The following is a 15811-nucleotide window of genomic DNA, read 5'->3' as shown; positions in this document are numbered from 1 at the left end:
CTACGGCATTTCTCCACAGACTACACCATGGGGGAGTCAGGGAGGGACTCCTTACCTACAAAGCCTCGCACTGACGACACCTCCCTCTACTCTCCCTTCCTATCGTCCTACTCCTATTCCATGGCAGGGTCCTATTCCCCTTGCATCGCAGGGTCCCACTCCCATGGCATCACAAGGTCCTACGCCACTCCATTCCACTCCTGCTTCACCAGAAAATCGTCGACGAACTTCCTCTGGTAGCGCACGTCGTCACTCATCTCAGGGAAACGAGCATCGTGAGAGACAAAATAGCGGTGGATCTTGTGGTTTCACATGTTTTGGTAGCGGTGGGGGAACGGAGTCCCCACTTGGGGACTTTAAGAGCGTGCCGCCCCTGACGCAAAGGACGAGGATACTGACGCACCCATGCCAGACATGCATGGGCGCTACTATAGGGTTAAATATGGCGGGGAGGTGGATTTCGGCACAGCATAGGCAGGGCATTTCGATGCCATCTACAAAATGTATAAGAACTGTTTTATAAAGTTTAGAGACCAAGTGCCCGATCATGTGCGGTACATTGAGGACGCTCTGTTAGCTAGACATTTCTAAAAAACAAACAATCCAGTGTGCGGCGTGTGACAGCCCACCAAGTCAGAGATCCAGACAGGAGTTACCACGGTGGCAACATGGCAGACGCGGAGTGGGAGTGGGAAATTCAAGAGAAGAGCGACGGGATCATCATACAGACAACAACGCGAGGCTCGCGGAAGACAAACTCCCACGCAATATGGCTCAGGAGGCAAGGGAGCTTGGAAGGATAAATATGTAAGATTAATTGAATTATAACGTCGATCAATGATTATAAAGATTGTAGTTGATGATTTGGTATTGTTATTGTTAACTTAGAAAAATATCACTTTCTCCCGACCAACCAAAGAGATGGTCAAGTATCGGAAGCGATATACAGAGCGGTAAGTTTAAACAAGTAATTTTGTATCAATTGTTTTGAGCTGTTGATAATTGTTTATTTTGGTTTGGGTTTAGGTAGAGTCAAAGTGATCCAACATACGTGCCTCTGGACGACGACGAGATAGAGGAGGATTAGATAGAAAAACATTTTGTCCAAATTCTCGTAGAGTTCCAATGTGGCACAATGTATATACAACTATTTACTTTTTATTGTAACTTTTTTAAATAGTTGATTTTCTACAATTTAAATTGTCAAGGTAAAGTAAATTCAATTTCAGTTCTTTGATATTTTTTATACTCTTCCAAAAAACAATTGATGTTTCATTGTTTTATGCAGGTCAAAAATAAAGGTGCTCATTTGGGCCACCCAAAATTGGGTGGCCCAAATGAACACCTTTATTTTTGAATTAGCGTGTAGCGGCAATATGCGTGGTAATAAACGCGACAAATAATGCGGTAATAGCTCAAAGGGGAGAGACCAGAAGGTATGGCTGAAGATGAGTGGGAAGAGCTTGACGAGTTAGCTTGTTCCACAATCATGCTGACACTGGCAGAAAATGTTTACTTCAATGTAGCAGAAGAGACTACAACGTATGGCGTATGGCACAAGCTATGTGGTATGTACGAGAAACAAAGTGCTGCTTCTCAGATTTACTGGCTCAAGAAATTGGTGGATTTGAAGATGAAGGAAGGGATAGCCATGTCAAATCATCTCAATGAATTTCACACAATTTTCAGCGAGTTAACAGCACATGAGATAGTCTTTCCAGATTCAGTGAAGGCTATGTTTCTCTTAATCACTTTGCCAGACAGTTGGGATACTTTTTGTACAGCGTTAAGTAATTATGTTGCGCCAGAAGGTCTTACAAGTGCCAATGTGGAAGGCAGCTTGCTCACAGAGGAAGTGAACAGGAAGAACATTGACAAAGGCAAAGACAATAGTGCTTTGGTTGTTCGAGGGAGACAACAGTCTAAAGAGAAGAAGGGTAAGAAGGCACAAAACCGAAGTAAGTCTCGTGACTTGAAGTCCAAGGATGACATAGAATGCTACCATTGTGGCAAGAAGGGTCACATGAAGCGAGACTGTACGAAGTGGAAACAAGAAAAAGGAAAAACAAGAGAGTTCTGAGCAAGATGAAAAGAAGAGTTCAGTGAAGATTGAAGAGGTGAATGTCACAGGATCTGGTTCAGACAGTGATTCTGGTATAGCAGCTGGTGACATATTCCTCACAAGCAATCTTGATTTTGTTTTCTTGACTGCAGAGGATGGACATGCTATGAGTGATTGGATTATCGACTCAGGGGCATCTTTACATGTTTCTCCGCACAAAGAGTGGTTTAAATCATATGTGGCTACTAAAGATTATGTCAGACTTGGCAATGAACAGGTTTGTTACATACTTAGAGGTTCGATGACTGTAGCACATGGCAGCAAGTCAGGAACTCTGTACACTTTACATGTTTCAGAGGTTAAAAGCCATGTAATTAATGTGATTGAGCAGCCAAGTGTGTCACTGTGGCATCGTAGGCTGGGACATATGTCAAAAAGAGGAATGGAAATACTTTCTCATTATGTTTATTTGCCTGGCTTTTCATTTCAAGATTTCAAGTTTTGTGAGCATTGTGTTTATGGTAAGCAGACATAGGAACCGCACAGATCAAAGAGGAATCGTAGGGACGAACTGTTAGCTCTTGTGCACAGTGATCTATGCGGACCAATGCCTAGCTTGTCACTAGGGGGAGTAGCGTACTTTTGTACATTCATAGATGACTATTCTCGCAAAGTATGGGTTTACTTCTTGAAGCACAAGGATGAGGTGCTCAAGGTCTTTAAGACATTCTTGCAGCTTGTGGAGAATCAGAGTGGTCAGAAGCTGAAGTGCTTGAGAACTGACAATGGTGGAGAGTACGTTTCCAAAGATTTGCAAGACTTTTGTGAAGCAAAAGGGATTAAGCGGGAACTTACTGCACCATATAATCCTTCACAGAATGGGGTTGCAAAACGTATGAATAGGACCATACAAGAGAAGGTCAGAAGCATGTTGTCAAATGCTGAGTTGCCTGATGGATTTTGGGCAAAAGCAGTGGCTACAACTGTCCAATTTGATCAACAGGTCTCCTAATAGGGTTCTGGATAAGAGCGAAGTGGGCGAGATGCTATGGACAGGCAAGGCACCTTTGTATAAGCATCTCAGAGTCTTTGGTTGTGAAGCTTATAGCCATATTCCTAAGGAGTTTAGGAATAAGTTAGAACCAAAGAGCAAGAAGTGTATATTTCTTGGCTACGGAGAATCAGGCGAGATGGGCTACCGGCTTTGGGATCCTGAGTCCAAAAAAGCTATTCGTAGCAATGATGTCCATTTCAATGAAGCCAAGTTTTACGCTAAGCCAGAGAAGACAGAGGAGATCAGAAGAGTTGTCTTCAAGGAAGATGGACCTAGTGCTAGCACATCAAGACAGCATGGTCAGGCTCAGAAACAGCCTATAGTGGCTAGAGAGGCAGAATCAGTTGTGGTGAGACGTTTTGAGCGTGTCTCCAAACCACCTGATCGTTATGCGCCATCTCTAAATTATGTCATGCTCACAGATTGCGGAGAACCATCTTGTTACAAGGAAGCATTACAAGTGGTTGACTCGAAAAAATGGCAATTGGCCATGCAGTCAGAGATGACAGCTCTGCATAAAAAATGGAAGCTAGTTAAATTACCAAAGGGCAAAAAGGCTCTACCTTGTAAATGGGTTTACAGGTATATGATCACCGCTCATGATAGTCAGCCAAAGTACAAAGCAAGGCTTGTTGCCAAGGGCTTTAAGCAAGAACAAGGCAATGACTTTGATGAAGTCTTCTATCTAGTGGTCAAGATGACTACATTGAGATGCTTTCTTGCATTGGTTTCCATATTGGATTTGGTGTTGCACCAAATGGATGTCAAGACAGTGTTCTTGCATGGTGATTTAGATGTGGAAATTTACATGCAGCAGCCAGAAGGGTTTGTTGAGAAAGGCAAGGAAGATTTGGTATGCCAGTTGTTAAAGAGTCTTTATGGCTTAAAACAATCACTGAGGGCATGGTACCATAAGTTCCACAAGTTTATGCTTTCTCAAGGCTACAAACGTAGTGAGTTCGATCACTATCTATATACAAAGCAGGCTAATGATGGCAGTTGGCTGATCCTTATTTTGTATGTGGATGACATGTTGATTGTTGGCAAATAATTGGAAGAAATTTCAGCTTTGAAGTCAAAGATGGCAAAATCGCTTGACATGAAAGACATGGGTGAGGCAAGTCATATACTTGGTATGCGCATTGAGAGAGCCAGATCAAAGAAGTTGATTTGGTTATCTCAAACAGAGTATATTGACAAGGTTTTGCAACGTTTCAATATGGAGAAGGGAAAGGCATTGAGTGTTCCATTGCCACCATATGTGAAACTTAGCAAACAAGATTGTCCTGTGTCTAAGGAAGAAAAGGCTGAAATGGATAAGATTCCATATGCGTCTGTAGTGGGTAGTTTGATGTATGCAATGATTGCTACACGTCCGGATATTGCATTTGTAGTGGGAGTGGTTAGCAGATATATGTCAAATCCCGGCAAGAAACATTGGGAGGCAGTGAAAGGTATCATGAGATACTTAAAACATACAAAGAGTATGCACATATGCTATGGTAGTCAGGATTTGAGTGTCAGAGGATACACTGACTTAGATTATGCAAGAGACTTGGATAAGAGGAGATCTACATCAGGCTATGTCTTTACATTGGCTGGAGGTTCCATATCATGGCGATCTCGATTACAAGATTGTATTACGCAGTCTACTACATAAGCTGAGTATGTTGCAACAAATGAGGCATGCAAAGAAGCTATTTGGCTTGGTAGATTGGTAGCAGACTTTGGAATCAAAGTAGATATGCCAGAGTTATATTGTGATAGTCAAAGTGCTATACAATTGGCAAAGAATCTAGTGTTCCATTCGAAGACTAAGCATATTGATGTGAAATATCACTTCATTAGGGAAGTACTTGAAGACAAGCAGATACAACTGCTGAAGATCCACACCAAGGACAATCCTGCTGATCTACTCACAAAGGGACTTCCAGGAGAGGGCTTTGTGCATTGTCGTGAGTTATTGGGCATTGGATAGATGGCAGCCATGTAAATCTTTGTACATTTATGTTCATAGATTTACAGTTACTTAAAGTGCCACATTGGACTTTAAGTGGGAGGTTGTTGGGATTAAAGCCCAAGTGGCCTCTTATACGGATATGGCCGCCCGCCCTCCTAACTCACTTATCACTAACTCTTTGTATATACTCACATATACTTTTGTGGATAATAAGGTTTTGGGAGATAACCCTTCAAACACTTCTCTGCGTACTGTGTAAGCTCTTTGTGTATCTCTGTGTGTGAGTCGTCTACGCTCCGCTCCTCGACTTCAATAAGAATTGTTTTATAAAGTTAAAAAGACCAAGTGCCCGATCATGTGCGGTACATTGAGGACGCTCTGTTAGCTAGATTCCCAAACGCCCCCGATCAACGTTTTTCACAACAATGGTTGGAGGGCTACATAAAGACATTTGTAAAACACAAACAGTCCAGTGTGCGGCGTGTGACAGCCAACCAGGTCAGAGATCCAAACAGGAGTTACAACACTGGCAACATGACAGACACGGAGTGGGAGTGGGCAATTCAAGAGAAGAGCGATCAAGCTGCGACAACGGGCTCATCATATAGACAACAACGCGAGGCTCGCGGAAGACAAACTCCCACGCAATATGGCTCAGGAGGCAAGGGAGCTTGGAAGGATAAATATGTAAGATTAATTGAATTATAATGTCGATCAGTGATTATAAAGATTGTAGTTGATGATTTGGTATTGTTATTGCTAACTTAGGAAAATATCACTTTCTCCCGACCAACCAGACAGATGGTCAAGTATCGGAAGAGACATACAGAATTTGATACTTGGCGATGGTTGAAAATAACCACATCTCTTGCAAGCAATTCGACGCGGCGGTTGGACCACTACTAGGCGGTAAGTTTAAACAAGTAATTTTGTATCAATTGCTTTGAGCTGTTGATAATTGTTTAATTTGGTTTGGGTTTATGTAGAGTCAAAGTGATCCAACATACGTGCCTCTGGACGACGACGAGATAGAGGAGGATTAGATAGAAAAACGTTTTGTCCAAACTTTCGTAGAGTTCCAATGTGGCACAATGTATATACAACTATTTACTTTTTATTGTAACTTTTTTAAATAGTTGATCTTCTATATTTTAAATTTTCAAGGTAAAGTAAATTCAATTTCGGCTCTTTGGTATTTTTTATACTCTTCCAAAAAACAATTGATGTTTCATTGTTTTATGCAGGTAAAAAATAAAGGTGCTCATTTGGGCCACCCAAAATTGGGTGGCCCAAATGAACACCTTTATTTTTGAATTAGCGTGTAGCGGCAATATGCGCGGTAATAAATGTGGCAACTAATGCGGTAATAGCTGCGGGTGTATTGATGCGCTTATTGTTGAGAAACCACTACCGCGTACATAGCCACGGTTATTGCCGCTCCTGTAAATTTTCCTCTCTCCTTTTTCCTTTGGTTTTCAGCGGCAATGTTAGCGGTTATGGACAACTCCTCTTATAATGGCTAATCTTAATCCACCATAACCTAACCCTAATCCCCACACAATCCCCTTTTCCCACTCTTCCTGTCTACTTTCTAGTGTATGAAATGTTCACTTGCTTGTGGAACCTGCATCTGCTTCTAGAGTGGTAGAGGACAAGCGGACAAGGGCGGCAAAGACTACGCCCAACAATAGATCTTGGTGGGAAATCAATGCCTTGATATTTATGACACAGAATTCTCTTTTTGCTTCCTAACAACGAAATTGGCAGCCTACCATTGCCTAGCTTTCTCGGGGTGAGCATGTTCACAACGGTGCAGTAGCCAACTGAGCTTAGCCTTGTGGAAGTTTACCTTTTTGGCAGTTTAGCAAGACCACGCTGTCAATGCACTTGCAACATCAATAAGACTCGGTAATTTTCCAAGAGCTTTAAACACAGCCTTTCGCAAGTACTATGTAGACTGGGATGTAACCCATACATTGCTCCACCAATGCCAATGGTAGAGATTTCCTTCATGCTCAAAATAATGCTTATGTAGATTTGAATCAAAGGTACTCAACAAAGATGCCATTGGAACTCCAAAGTCTTCAACAAACTTAAAAAAATGTGCCTTATGCCTCCCTCGATGCCGTTCGAAGGCACTTGTAACCTTTAGAAGAGAAGAGTAGAAAATGTTTTTATCTTTCAAAAGAAGGATAGAATTTTGAAAAGTCTTTGAGTAGCTCAATGAGGGTCTATATCTTGGGCTCGAGATCTTGGGTGTGCACATACATTTCTATAAATGCGTAAAGCAAATACCTTGTCCGCCCTACAGATGATGCTATGAAAGACTGTCCTTGTGCATCAGCTGCCTATATTCATAGGAGGGCTCCAAACCTTCGACAAGACAAGAGAGGAAATAATAACCCCGAAGTGAACCCGATAGTCGACAAGATGGCTGAAATCATCGAAGAGATGATGTTTGAATTAGACATAAATGACATGATGATGGAGATCGCGGTAGACATGATCGACATGAGAGAAGGTATGAAAGACGAAGAGACCAAAGCAGTAATAAGGACCGAGATGATAAAAACTCTAGCTCTTCTAAAAGGCATCAACCACATGAACTTGAGATGTTCAAGGACCATGACTATTTTCTGGTTGGCAAGATTCTAGACGAGGAGATAGACAGGCTCCAGCAGACGTGCTGATAAATAGGCCGAGGAGTGCATTTGCGGTTTCGAAGCAAAGCAGAGAGGGATAGCCCAGCTCGCCATCGCCATGAAGCCCTGTTGCCCGGAATTTTCCAGCAGGTACGAGCTTCTGCAGGTGTTGGGAGAGGGAGCTCAGGGTGTGGTAGTTCTGTGCAAGGACAGAGCCACGGGATCTCTTCTGGCCTGCAAAACATGTCGGGCCCATGCGGAACGCTCTAAGCGAAAGGATCAAGCGCTGGTATACGAGAACAGAGATGTCAGAAATGAAATAGACATTTTAGAGCATTTAGGGCTTGCACACGGTGACAATCTCCTTCCCGTACACTCCAGTTTTGCCAACCACGAAGGGTTCTGGCATATGCTTACGCCTTTTTGCCCAGAGGGCAGCCTCCTTCACATGCTCAAGTCCATCCATGGCCGATCAGGCATCAAGGGTATTTATTCCCGCCCCAATTTGGAGGCACAGAACTCCAAGCCATTACTCCGCGACTGCGAGGCTGCTACCGTCGTCACAAGCCTTGCCAAGGCGCTTGCCTTTTGCCATTCTCGCGGCATCGTACATAGAGATGTGAAACTGGAAAATGTCCTGCTCATGTCGAGGCAACAGACCGCATATATAACTGCAGGGGTTAGTAAAGTGAAGGCAACAGCCGCTCGTCGTCCCTCATCAGCTGCCCAAGAAAATAACAGGTTACTGGAGCATGATATTATGCTTGCCGACTTTGGTACGGCCGCGGTGCTCTCGCACGAGCAAACCAAGCTGTTTGACTATGTCGGGACACCCATGTACATGGCTCCCGAGGTTGAACATGGCCGGTTCTATGACAAGCGTGCAGACATATGGAGTTTGGGTATTTTGCTACATGTGTTGCTTACGGGGATGCTGCTGCTGCCCGATGGCAGGCCACATATCTCATTGCGCGCGCGCGACCACCAAGCATATGGCTTGCTGCTAGGGATGCTCACCACAGACCCGGAGCATAGGATCACATTGAGCGATGTCTTGGTGCATCCTTGGATTGTGCAGAATACATCTGGGGCTCCCAAATTTCAGGCTGAGTCAAATGTATTGAAGAGCCAGCTGATGCAGGAAAATGTGGCCACTGCAACTCATGCTGCAAGCATAGATCAACATCCTCATCAACAAACTGCTTCAGAGCATCACATCAAGTCGAAGGTAAGCACCAGAGCTGGAATATTGAGAAGAAGCTACAGACGCGTACTTGCTGAGTGGTTGCATCGGTTGCATCATCATCATCATGAGGCCGGTGCAGCGGCAGCATATCATCCCATCAAACTGGTAGCGGCGGCTGTCTAGGCAATCACTACTGCTGCCTTAACACTCAAGGCTCCCACTCATATTCCTGTGGAGGCAGAGTACAGTGAGGCATCACCAGTTAGGTATGATATGGCAATAATTCTGATTGCTAATTTTTAGCAGTATTGACTGAACAATCAAACTGTACTATGAGGAGAAATGCACGGAGAAGCGAAGCAGCTCGCAAATGGAAGTAATTCGGAACATATCACCAAATATATTGTGCAGAGAACTGCCCAAAAGATTGCAGATTCTACCAACTATGGTCTGAAGGTAGATCCTTTACAAAATGTTATCAATAGTACCTGCTGTAATTAAAGACGAGATCCTGGACTGTTGAATGCTCAGTAGAGAATTAACGAATGCTGCGACCGATCATCATGGTGACAAATTATTGAGAACAGGCATCATTCAATTAACTCGCCTGACTATGCTTCAACATCAATGAAATGGCATTTTTCCCGTGGATGTAGGCAGCACCCTGCTGCCGAACCACGTAAATGATCTCGTGCATTGTCTTCGTATGCTTCTTACTTTGTGCATTATATAGTCTGCACTACTTGATTGATGTTGATTCTGCATCCTTCTGTGCTTATGCATGGGTTCTCTCGGTCTCGAGTGCACTAGCTCATATATCAATAAGCTTTCCTTTCAAATGCAGCTACACTTTAGAAAAACTCTGGCAAAAAGACAGTAGTAGGCACTTCATCAGTGCCCGCAATATGGATTAGATTCAGTCGGTCATATATTTCGAGGACATAGGCACTAGCAAATGCCTGCAAGATATTTGACATCATCCGTAAAATCAAGGGCATTCTATGGCACTAGGCTCGACATTTAATTGCATGAATTGGGTTGTACCCAAATATGTGGCCGGCCTTGTTTTCACTAGAGGGTTTCTCTTGTTACAAACATCCCTTTCTCCCTTGGATGTTCCCACAATAGTCACTTTCTCTTGTATTACACTTGCTTGAACATAGCAAACATCATGCAAGGCTTCCCTATCATTTCCTTGGCTTGCATCTTCGCTTCCAAATCGACCATTGTTGCATCCAATTTGTCACCTTCAACGATTTCCCTCGATATTGCACGGTGGAGCTCCTTCTTTGACATATGGTTGCCTTTACTAGTGTTTGGAAAGATTGGCCTTGCTTTGAGCCTCATAAATCATCTATATTGATTTAGTTTGAGAAAAATTTGTCACTCTATCATGTAGTCACTATCTTTTAGTTCTTTCTTGTTATGCAAAGGAGACAATGTCTATTTTTTTTCCGGATGAACTTATCAATTGCCTCTCTCATTTTCTTCTCCTTAGTCAAGTCTGCATACATGAACGTTTTAGGTGAAAATAAACCAAGTCCTTGCTCGGCCCACGTGCGAAAGAGAAATTGTCGCCAAGAAACACATGAATATAAAGCCAATGGTAAGAACCATACAACAATGGATCAGATAACACTCGTTAAGAAAACAATACAATACCATTACCTAGTGATGATTCTAAATTCCAAAATCCCCTATGTATGCCATTTGTATTCGCGCAGCAACACAAAGAGAGACCAATGTAATTAATAAATAATTATAGCAAACTATAAATATTTCTCATGTTGTTTCACCCCAATAAGCATTAACAAACAATTATAAATACGGAACTAAAAAATATACATACTTTCTTTTTTTTGTAATAGTATACACAAAAGAAAGAAGAGAAATGTATATAATCTCTCCTAAATGGTGATGGTTGTATTGTGTACATTGCCATTTGCGAGAGAGAGAGAGAGAGAGAGAGAGAGAGAGAGAGAGAGAGAGAGAGAGAGAGAGAGAGAGAACAAGGACTATAATAGCCCGCACATGCCACCTAGGAGGTGCAAGAAAATCAAAAAATAATTACATTACACTAATTTTTGCCAGCTCATGAGAATGCAAAGACAAGGTATCCTCTTTGAAGGATACTTAACAAGCTTTCTATGGAGAGAATAATCGGATTGGTTGTATATATATATATATATATATATATATATATATATAGAGAGAGAGAGAGAGAGAGAGAGAGAGAGACTTACCACTTAATTGTGCAACTTCAAGCGGAACGTGTGTGTGTGTGTGTGTGTGTGTGTGTGTGTGTGTGTGTGAGAGAGAGAGAGAGAGAGAGAGAGAGAGAGAGAGAGAGAGAGACTTATCACTAACTTGCAATGCACTTTCAAGCCCACTTTAAGTGCTTCTTGCAGATGAGGCGCCACTCAGAAGCTACGCATGCAGAGGCGCTTCCAACTTTTACATAATGTAGTCATGAATGCCCCCGTTCACCTCTTAAACACCATATTAGAGATTTTGAAACTTTAGAGCCAATTTGGGAATCAACAATGTCTTGAAGAATTGTCCATATGGACAAATTTCGAATTTTTTTTTAAGGCCAAAGCCATCCACAAGGTAATACTTGAAAAGCTCTTTCAAGCCATGCTCTCAAAACTTTAGCTAAGATTTGACCATGTGGTTAAATTAACCTTCTTTTGAAAGTGGGTATTGGAAAATTCCCAAATTCACTAATATTTTTTCAAACTAAGGTAATCATGAGAGTATTATGGGCTCCCAAGAGCTGGGTAAATTTTATTCTAAAACGTCGTTGAAAGACCTTTTAAAAACAATAGTTACAAAAAGAATAGTCATGGTGCCGTGACTGTTCCTTCATTGAAAAGAATGCTTCATAGACGTTTTTGAGGAGCTCTCAAGTGACGTAGCTTGCCATCGTCTGCATTCCAAGGTTTCTCCAATGTCTTAGACGCGTAACAGTGCTCCCTCAGTGTGCTCCTTGCTTACAACCTTGCGAAGGTGCTAGTTATTGAAGGGAGAGATCCGGCTGGCTCTTCTATCGAAGACGAGAGAGAGAGAGAGAGAGAGAGAGAGAGAGAGAGAGAGAGAAGCCAGTGTGACAGTAGAAAGAGTGGCAAAGAAGACATACGCTTCATACGACTATTGCAAGGTGTTGTGCAAAGTTTGCAGCTACGTGTAGGGATTATTTTGCAACGGTGCATTCTCCAGGTAATGCCCACTTCTCATCCCGGTTGTGTTCACATGTGGTCATGAAATTAGTCTTCGTGCAATAAAAAAGGCGTAATGGTATACATTAGAATAAGCGTGTATCTTTTATTGAACGAGAATTTTCTAATCTTTGTGGCTTTAACAACTTGTCAGCATCAAGGGCTTTGTAGTATAATTTGATGGCTTATCAAAAGCATCTAAGCATGGCTTGCTAGTTTTCTTAGATACTGGGATGGAGCCACATCTTAGAAACCAACAAAGCTAGGCCCAAGGCAATCAACATTGATATTTTTTTGTGTAGCTTGATGCCTCTAGTAGGCCGACTAGTAAACACAATGCGATGTTGATGAGAAAGAGATATAGGGACATCTCAGCTCAGAGTGGTTTAAGCTTGACACTTTGCAGATGGATTACTTAAGGCAGAGCTAAGACAAAGTATCGACCGTTACTCAAAAAGTAGGGCACTACTAGGAAAGGCGAGTCCCAAAGTTTGTTTTTTCAAAACTTCGGCATAATTGATTTCGTTGTAGTTAGTGATCTCTCAGAATCTAGGGTACAATATATTTTCAACATGGCTAGGTCCAGGAATAAAGTGTGGCCTATTTCTTGTAAATTCAAAGCTGTAGATGTAGAGTCGTGGACAACATTTTCAGAAAAATGTGCGCAACAATGGTTGCAAATATATACATGTATTAACTTGATGTGACTGCCATGGAATTTCATGGTTGATTTGTATTGGCATGACTCATCACTCCTAATAGATCTATAGCACATTGCCAAGCTCTCACTTGTGTTTCCTCCTCCATGTGAGGCATTGCCACAGCCATGCTGGGCATATCCTACAACCAACATATGCTAAGAGACTACCTTTTTGGATAAGAATTCCATCAAGAGCATCATGTGCTTTCATAAGAACCACATGTCGTATACATAATGACCATTTATTGGTGCAAAAAAAGCATTGAACTTCCTTGCCAGAGCCGTAATATGCGTATGTTGCAATCAATGACCTCCAAGAAACAACATCCTCGAAAGCATGACCATCAAGAACTTTACGTGTTTTTTTGAGAGCATCACGTCTAGCACACATGTGAAAACACATTTTTAGGCCAATTACTTTTCACTTCGTATCTAGTGAAAAAACGCAGCAATCAATGCGTTCCAAACCTCTTGGGAGGAATGGGAATTATCTCACCTTTGTCATGCATAATGTGTTGGTTCCATGTGGACTGAGAACTCTACCGTATTAGGGCTGATTTTTTGCATTTTTTGGGCAAAAAATGGTGCTATTTTGGGACTGATCTCTCCTATTTTTAGGGCCAAAACATCAGGTGCAACAGAATTGAAATGGTGAAGATCTAATTTTACTTCTTGCCTTGCGTTAGTGATCCTTTTTTGCTTAGATGATGGTTCCTTTTACTTTCCCCATAAGAGAGGGGCTGAGAGAATGCAATAGAAATGGGTAGAGGGAGAGGGAAAGAGAGAAGAGAAGAGTGGCACCCGATGGGGTCCCCACCAACCCTCTCAAGGGATCCCACACCGTTGCCGGTGTGGTATTTGCTTTAGATTGCGTAAATGGAATGTACACACAATGCAATACTTTAAGTGTAGACTCGATTAACTCGAATAAGGATTGGTTGATTGGATGCACCTTGGATCCTTCTCGATGTGGGATTGCGGATGGCCACTGAGGGTAGAGGTGGGGCTAATTTGCACTTCGGATGTGAGAGGAATGAAGGACTAAAATCTGGCTGCAAAAACGTAAATTTGAGACGAAAACGTAGCAGATATCTCACGTAGAGTAGGGTTGAAAACGCAGATCGCAACGATGCTGATGATGAAAAGAAGTGGAGCACTAGATGACGGCGAAGGAATGGCCAAGGTGAGGACTCAATGGACTACCGAAGTATCGGATCGTATCTGGAATAGGTAGCGTTAGCAAATCTCGCACTACATCACCGGCGATGGGGTGAAATTGAAAACACTGGCTTGCTCTGATGCAAGAAGTAGCGCTAGAGTGTGGTATTAGGCATGGATCAGAAAAAGTTTGCTGATACCCCTAAAAAATGGTTGATCTCGTGGGCTGAAAATGCCAGGTTGGTTGTTGCAAAAACACCGAGGAAGATGCTCTCCTGAACTACCTCTGCAACTTGACTTGAAAATGGAAGCTTTCTTGCTCAGCTGTGCCGCCGCTTCCATGGGAGCGGAGCCATTGTCATAGCCATGTTTGGTATATCTTGCATTCAATGCATTTTAAGAAATGACCTTCTAGACGACAAGCCCATTAAGCACTTTAGCATACATATCAACCACTTGTAGGTGTGAAAAAAATCCTCATCTTCCTTGCCACAACCATATTGGGCATATCTTGCAATGAATATCCTCCAAGAGAGAACATTCTAGATTATGTTGAAGGAACCTTGCCACATCCATGTTGGGTATATTGTGCAATCAACCCATTCTAAGAGACCAGCTTTTGGATCAAATCTAGTCTAGGAACAACCATGAGTATCCTTGCCACTTGTAGATGTCTACTTACCAGCTCACAAGCTCCCGTCCATCCACCCTCTGAGCTTGCCATTGAGTCAGGCCCATTGGGGAGTTGTCACAAAAAGCATTTTAGAAAGCATGACCATCAAGAACTGTACGTGCTTTGTTGAGAGCATCACATTTGGCATACATGTTAAAACACACTTTTTTCTGGCTAATTACTCTTCACTTCGCATCTAATGAAAAAACGCAGCGATCAACGCATTCCAATGCTCTCGCGAGGAATGTGAATTCTCTTCTCTTTGTCGTGCATAATGTGATGCTTCCATGTGAGCTGAGAACTCTACCATATATTGGGCTGATTTCCTGCGTTTTTTGGGCCAAAAACGATGCTATTTTGGAGATGATCTCCTCCTATTTTGGGGCCAAGAAGGATGCTATTTAAGGATTGATCCGCTGCTAAAGACCGAAGATGTACGGATGCACATTGAAGATCAACGTGAAGAAGCAGTAAAGATTGGAGTTACACATTTTCCACATTTTCCCAAAATGGTCAAGTATTGTAAATTCTCCATTTATTTCAAGCCATTGTAATATTTTAATCTGTTACGGGCTCAATAGGAGTTCCAAGCTGTAAAGAATAGTCCAATTACTATGCTAGGTTGCAGATTCACTAAGTGTTGGAGGCCTAAAGGCCTTGGACGCGCGGACATTGCACATTTTTACCCTAGGTACATAAGGCAGTGTGTAAATGAAATTAGGGTTCTCTAGCTCATTTGTTGAGAGCACTCTTTGGTGAGAGCTCTTGGGGTGTGTCGCTATGGAGTCCTTGAGCTTCTCCTTGCTCATGAGATTTGATTAACACTAATCAATGATTCATTCTCTCTCACTATGCCTCTCTCTTACTGCTTATGATTACCTATGATGCTTAGATTAACTAGATCTTAACTAATTAGTGGTTAATCCCTCTCTAATCTTGTGTGATTTCCCTCTTTTGCTTGTGTGTGCAGGTTGGTTTGATTGGAGTGTGGTGCTCGATAGATCTATGTTTGTGTGCTTGCGATTAGTGTGTTGCATGATAGGATTAGTGTTGTGTCTTGCAATTGTAGTGTGTGTGATTGGGTTGATTAGAGGTGAAGAGAGGTGGATATGGAGATTGCCCTTCATTGTGGCTTAGTTCCTCCATAGGCCGAGAAGC

This window comes from Adiantum capillus-veneris, chromosome 15, assembly GCF_014529385.1.
Source record: "Adiantum capillus-veneris isolate H3 chromosome 15, ASM1452938v2, whole genome shotgun sequence".
In the NCBI taxonomy this organism is placed as follows: Eukaryota; Viridiplantae; Streptophyta; class Polypodiopsida; order Polypodiales; family Pteridaceae; genus Adiantum; species Adiantum capillus-veneris.
This window is presented reverse-complemented; position numbering follows the sequence as displayed.